The following is a 6,381-nucleotide window of genomic DNA, read 5'->3' on the forward strand; positions in this document are numbered from 1 at the left end:
GAAGTAATCCAAGATCTACTCAACAGAATTTAATGAAATTTTAACCATAACATCTTTATAACACTAAGATGCAGAATAGAGTTTTTTTATTAAATACCACGTTTATTTTTCATAAATGATTTTATTTCAAATTTTTGATATAAGTTAGTTTTTTTCTCAGACAGCTGTTACTTCTGCAAATTTGTTCTATTATTGAAATTATTATGCTACATCTTGGATAATATTATAAAGAACAGGGGTATTTTAAATGTGTATGTTAAAATCGATTTAGTTGATGTTCAAATGTCTTACACACCATAAATTAAATTTTTAAAGGAAGCTTCTACCTGACGTCTCATATCTCTACCATTTTTAAGTATATTAATATATTTCTTTTATATATATATATATATATATGTATATGTATATATATTATCCATAAAGCTTCAATGTATATGTGTAAAATAAAAATTTGTGCATATACTTAATACCTGCATAAAAAAAATGTTGTTTTCTGACCTACAATTCCGAGCACAAAGGTGGTTTAACCTCTTAAATAACATTTAAAGAAAACTACATTTTCAATGTCACTTTAATCATAATAATTTTGTTTAATTTTATGAATTCCTTTTATTGCTAACAAGCTTTTTGTTTACATAAAATATTAATATACGTTTTCATAAAATTTTCCAATACGAATCTTTTCAGCCAACAACAGCAAAAATATTAATTGGAAAACAGCAACTGTGCGATTAACTGTATAGTAAGGCTGTAGGCATTTATTAAGCAGCAAAGTGGGGACGTTGTTGCTAATTTAAATACATTTCGCCTACTTTATATGACACGCTATTAATGGATTTAAATAAGAAAAATATTGAAAATGAAAAGTGATAGAAAAAAAGTTGTTGATAATTTTTTACTTCTAATAATATTAGGAATCTATTATTAAATTTTTTATCGGTACATAGATTTATACGGCTTTTATTTTAAACAACAGGAAGACTCTGGACCAAACTTAGTGGGTTTATAGGAAAAACGTAATTTCAAAAAACTTTTTTTAATAAACATGGATCGAAAACAACGAATTAATATTAAAAAAAAAAAATAAAAAATACGAATTTCTTATTATGATGTTTTTTAATTATTTTACTATCTTATTTTTATTGTTTTAAAATACTTTCCTGAATATTGCATTCACTCTACATAATAATTAACTTGACATATAAGAATTAAATCTGATGAGGACATAACATATTTAAAAGTTTTGTATGAACTTTAAATTATTATTTCCAAACCCATGTTTATTAATAAAGTAGTTTAAAATTACGTGCTGTGTAATAGCCCAGTCCCAGCCTCTCTACTACACCGTATATGCATATACTATACCTGGTTAGTCATTTTAATAGCCCCCGGTTAATATTTTAGTCGTTTTACAATTGGAATTCATATGTGTTTGGAACTATGCATTTTGTGTTACACAAACTATATATTTGGTAAGCATATAAACGCCAACTGTAATGCATATTTTCAATGATGTGGAGAATATTCTTTAAAAAATTCAAACGAGTTGTTTGTCTTCAAGGAGCATATTATGTAATTTTACTAAATGGATCTAAAGCAATCATCTGAAGGTTATCTACAGGTTGCCTTATATTTCTTAAGTGGCATTGTTCTGCTTTTAATTGTATGTATATTATGAGTCATTCTTTCTCAAATGGTATAGGTTTCCCAAAGTTGTATTAGGTTTAAAGGTACTAATTGGTATTAAAATTTAGGTCCTTTCATTTATTTTACAAATTTTTCTGACATTTTTTTAAATGCCATATTTGATAGGTTTGTACAGTTTTAATTGTTAATATGGGTGAAATTTGAAGTAATTATTTTGCTTACAGAACAAATACTTTTCTTCAGAGTAAAACTAGAATATAAATAATAGGTAAAATTATTAATATTCAGCAGTAAAATCACTCTTTTATGCAAGAATTTTCCTACTAAATTTCAACATAACAATAATATATTATATTCTTCTATCAAGATTATCTTTCTGTTTTCCTCCAAATTTATATTCAGTGAAAGCAGAAACTCATGTTTAATGAATTTTTTAACAATCGAATGGATGTTGGAAAAACCAATCGCCACGTTGGATACGCCATTTAGAAAAAACAATCAAAAATATTAATTAAATATCATAACTTTATTCTCAATATAAAAAAATAATGATCATAAATCAGTTGAATTTAATTCAGTAAGCAAAATTATTATTGCTAATTTTAAACAAATCAACAATTAACTGTATGAAAGGAAGTCAAATACTAATAATTAAAAAACCTTAAATTAAAAAAAAACGTTACACGACTTTCTATATTAGATAAGAGCAGTTAAAAAACCCACACGTGATTTTTTAAGTCAAATAAAATTTTGAACCACCTACAATTGCCACTTTAAAAAAATACTACATATATGTACAGTTTACTTAAAGAAATTTTCAACATGCTATAATAACATACTTTCTCATAATAAACTATAAGTTATCAGGCTTAAATTTATTAAGTCCACATCGGCATTGTCCAAGATCGATCCGGTGCAGTTGATAAAAGTTGTGCTCAAGTAAATTCAGGTATCTGCATTATTGATATCTTTTAACAATTCCGTCGAAATAATACTTAATACGTTCGTTGCGTTTGAACAATCGGGATTTGTGTGTGCTACCAACATATTTTTCCAAATGTATTTTTTTGAAATGTTTATATATAAATATCCGTAATTTTATATGTATACAGTTAAATATGAACAGTAAATTTAAATTAAATTCTAAATTCATTGGAATGGTGTGTCGAGAACATAAGAACACAATGGATTAGAGATAGTTGGTTCGTCCAAAAATGCAAACGTGTTAAGGTATCTTTGATACTAGTAAATGGGTATAAAATATAATAGCTGAAAATGTTTAAATAAAATGTATATACTAAAAAAATATGTTATTATAGTGTCTTGAAAATTTTTTAAGGTAAGTATTAATCTCTTCAGACTAGTCTAAGATAAACTCACATGTTTTTATATATCTTGCAAAAACGTATGTGACTGAATCTAGACTTAGATTTATTAAAAGTCATTAGGGATGTCTATACCTTGTTCAAATAAAAATCATGAAGTTTTGATGAGTTTTTATTCTTCGATGCAAAATTTCTGTAATTAGTTACACAACAGTTGATTAAGCTGTTTGTTTGGCAGATTTGGTTAATTTAGTGTGGGTGGACTCAGTTTATCTGTATAAATTGGTGATGCTATCTTGCTAAAGAAAGTATACAGCACTAGACAGTCATAATTTCAAATTGAAATAAATAAAATTCTGATTTATAAATTAAATAATAATATTGAAATATCTAATTATATAGTTTAATAACAATGTGTGATAAAATATTTTACATTTCTATATACATACCATGTTATTTTAATGCTTGAATTTAATTTTTTTTTATTTTGTTTGTCTAGTAAGAAATTTTAATTTTTTGTTCGATTTTATTGTTTGAAAATTTATTTTAATAGTTCAAATATACTGTATAAGCACATTAATTCAATGATGTAATTTACTTGCAGAAATAAATAAAACATTAATTTTTCTGTTTTATTTATCTTTTTATAAAAATATTTATAAGTACGTTACACATTATTTTGTAAAATTAGATCAATGACTCCGTATGGTATATTTTAGCACAATGAAAGTAACTTCTTAAAAAATAAATCCGAGTGAAAAATAAAATATTCTTATTAAAAAATCTAAGTTCAAAAATAACAAAATAAAGGCAATAAAATAGTATCCAAATTATATAACTATTAAAGTAAAATATTTTATTTTATAGTATTTCGATAATTATTCAAATTCTCGGTATTATTTATTCAGTTATAACACGATTTGATTTGTTTAAAATTTCTAATTTATCTAAATAGATCAGTATATAAATTTCTGTTGCTCTAATTGATTTAAGTTATTCTATGACCAATGATCCTAGATTACGAATTTTAGCAACTAATAAGTCGTGTGGAGAAGGATAAATATATGCACTACAGACACACATCTACACAGGGTACCTGAGTGTGCATTGGCTGCTAAAATTCAGAATCTGGGATCGCACAAACAATACCTTTTTCTTGGCTTATCACCACAAATATATTGTTAATGATTAAAAAGTTTACAAAGCTAAAAATTAATTCTTGATAAGTACAGGCAGTCTAAAAATTAAGAATATGCAATGACAAGTACGATACTACATTTCAATCATTAAAGATTACCTTCAAATGACGTTCCTACAATCTTTCAAAGTCAAGGTGAGTGAAATCCACTTAAATCCTCCTTGAAATAAAACAACTCTTATTTGTGAAATAACTTGTAACATTCATCATATTTATTGAAATATTAACCTGGAGTTATGTAAATGATTAATTCTGTATAATCAATATGAGACAGTTAAGACGCTTCCAGCATATAAGAAAACGTTTATTTCTATAACTATACGAGATATATTAATTTCTCTGGTAAGGCCTTTTTGAATGCAAATGGAAATATCTTTTAAAAACATTGTTTACAAAAATTTAATTTCATTTACTATATCCATGTCATGAATCGTTTTGAAAACCTCACCCTGTATAACAGTAAGGTGTCCTACAGTAGATAAGAATAATTGCAGTGACGTATTCCTGAGGTCATTTGGAGCCTAAAAAGACCTAAAATCATATTTTCTTCAAAGATTTAATTACAAATATACAAATGATTTTATACAACCTAAATATCATAAAATAACCTCAGTAAATATTCAAAACATACTAAGAGTATCTGGTATATACTGTCATTTTCAAGGATTGGGAGCTCCAACCTGAGAAATTCTAAATGGCTGATAAAAATGACTTCAAATGACTGACTTTGATACTCCATTAATCATTGATAAATACATATCAAACTCGGTATGTATATATTTTTTGTTCACTGTTGACAAATATAAGGTCGAAATTTGAAATTCAAAAAGGTGAATCCAATATGGAGATTTAAATTATTTGACTTTAGTATCCATTAATAATACGTATCAAACTTATCATGTACGTGTTTTCTCTATCACTGATGATGGAATATGGAGCCGAAATAATATAATTAAAAATGGCTGATCCAACATTGTGCGGTTTAAAATGGCAGACTTTGCTATTCTTTAATAGAAATATAGCAAACTCGGTTTTCTGGATGCAGATAACGGAGATAAGAGAGTCTACAATGTATACCTTTACCATTATTTACTAAAAACCGACAATATAAGATTTGCTATTCAAGACCATGACACTTCGACTCTGAATTCATCATTAGTAGTCTTAAAATCATGAATATTTCGAATTTAATCTCCTTTGTAATGAAATTATAGTCACTTTAAATCGCTACATTGGATTCGATATTTTGAAATCCTAAAACATATTTGGGGTTCGTAATTAACGTCTCCAAAATCATAAGTATAATACAAGTCATGCAAAAATCAGTTGAAAATTAACAGAGTTAATTAAAAAGTTCATACATGAGCTACTACCAATTTTGCAAATATTTTTTTTTTCGCAATGAATCATAATACCAATGAATCAATTAATAATGGTCAGGGGTTTTTTATGACCAAGATTATCTATTTACTTAATTATCTTATGTTTATCCCATTCCAGTATCCTGCTTCTTTCTTACCAATAAATTATTTGAACATCTTCGTAACTACGTTTATAGAATGAAGATAAAAATGACTCAATACTTTTACAACTTAAACCTCTGGAATACGTGATTACAATTTCTTCCATCAACTATGCAAAGAACATTGTATACAGGATGTCCCATAACTCTAGACTTTTCTTTAAAATTTCAAATACTGCTTAGATTTGGAATAAAAATCCTTATTCGAGATTTGTCTAGAACCTCTAGATAAGAAGAATCATTAGGTAAAACATTACAATAATCAGGTTGTTAGCTTGAAGATAACTTAAAGTCAACATAAGAACCTGATTGGATCTGGGTCCAGGTTTCTTTAAAACTTATAAATGTCATTACATAATATCACCCTAACCAGCTTTTCTCTTCAATTGCATTATCAAGATTTTCACTCTAAAATGTCTGCTACTCTAGTACCACTTATAATAATAAAATCACATAATTATATAGCTTTTGAATAATATTTTTTGTAAACATTCACTGTACAGTGGCTGCATAATTTTTTAATGCCTTAATAATACGTTAATTGTTTTTTAATATTATTACTTTTTTTTACGTTACTATTTTAAATGAGTAAAAAAATGTATATTTACAGATATGTATAAGTTCATATTGAAGCTATTTTATTTCAGTTAAATCAAAAAAGCAATTAGATTAAAAAAGGACAGAATGTT

This window comes from Prorops nasuta, unplaced genomic scaffold, assembly GCF_024137725.1.
Source record: "Prorops nasuta isolate Cenicafe-Biocafe unplaced genomic scaffold, Cenicafe_Pnas_1.2 PNAS00017, whole genome shotgun sequence".
NCBI classification, from domain to species: Eukaryota; Metazoa; Arthropoda; class Insecta; order Hymenoptera; family Bethylidae; genus Prorops; species Prorops nasuta.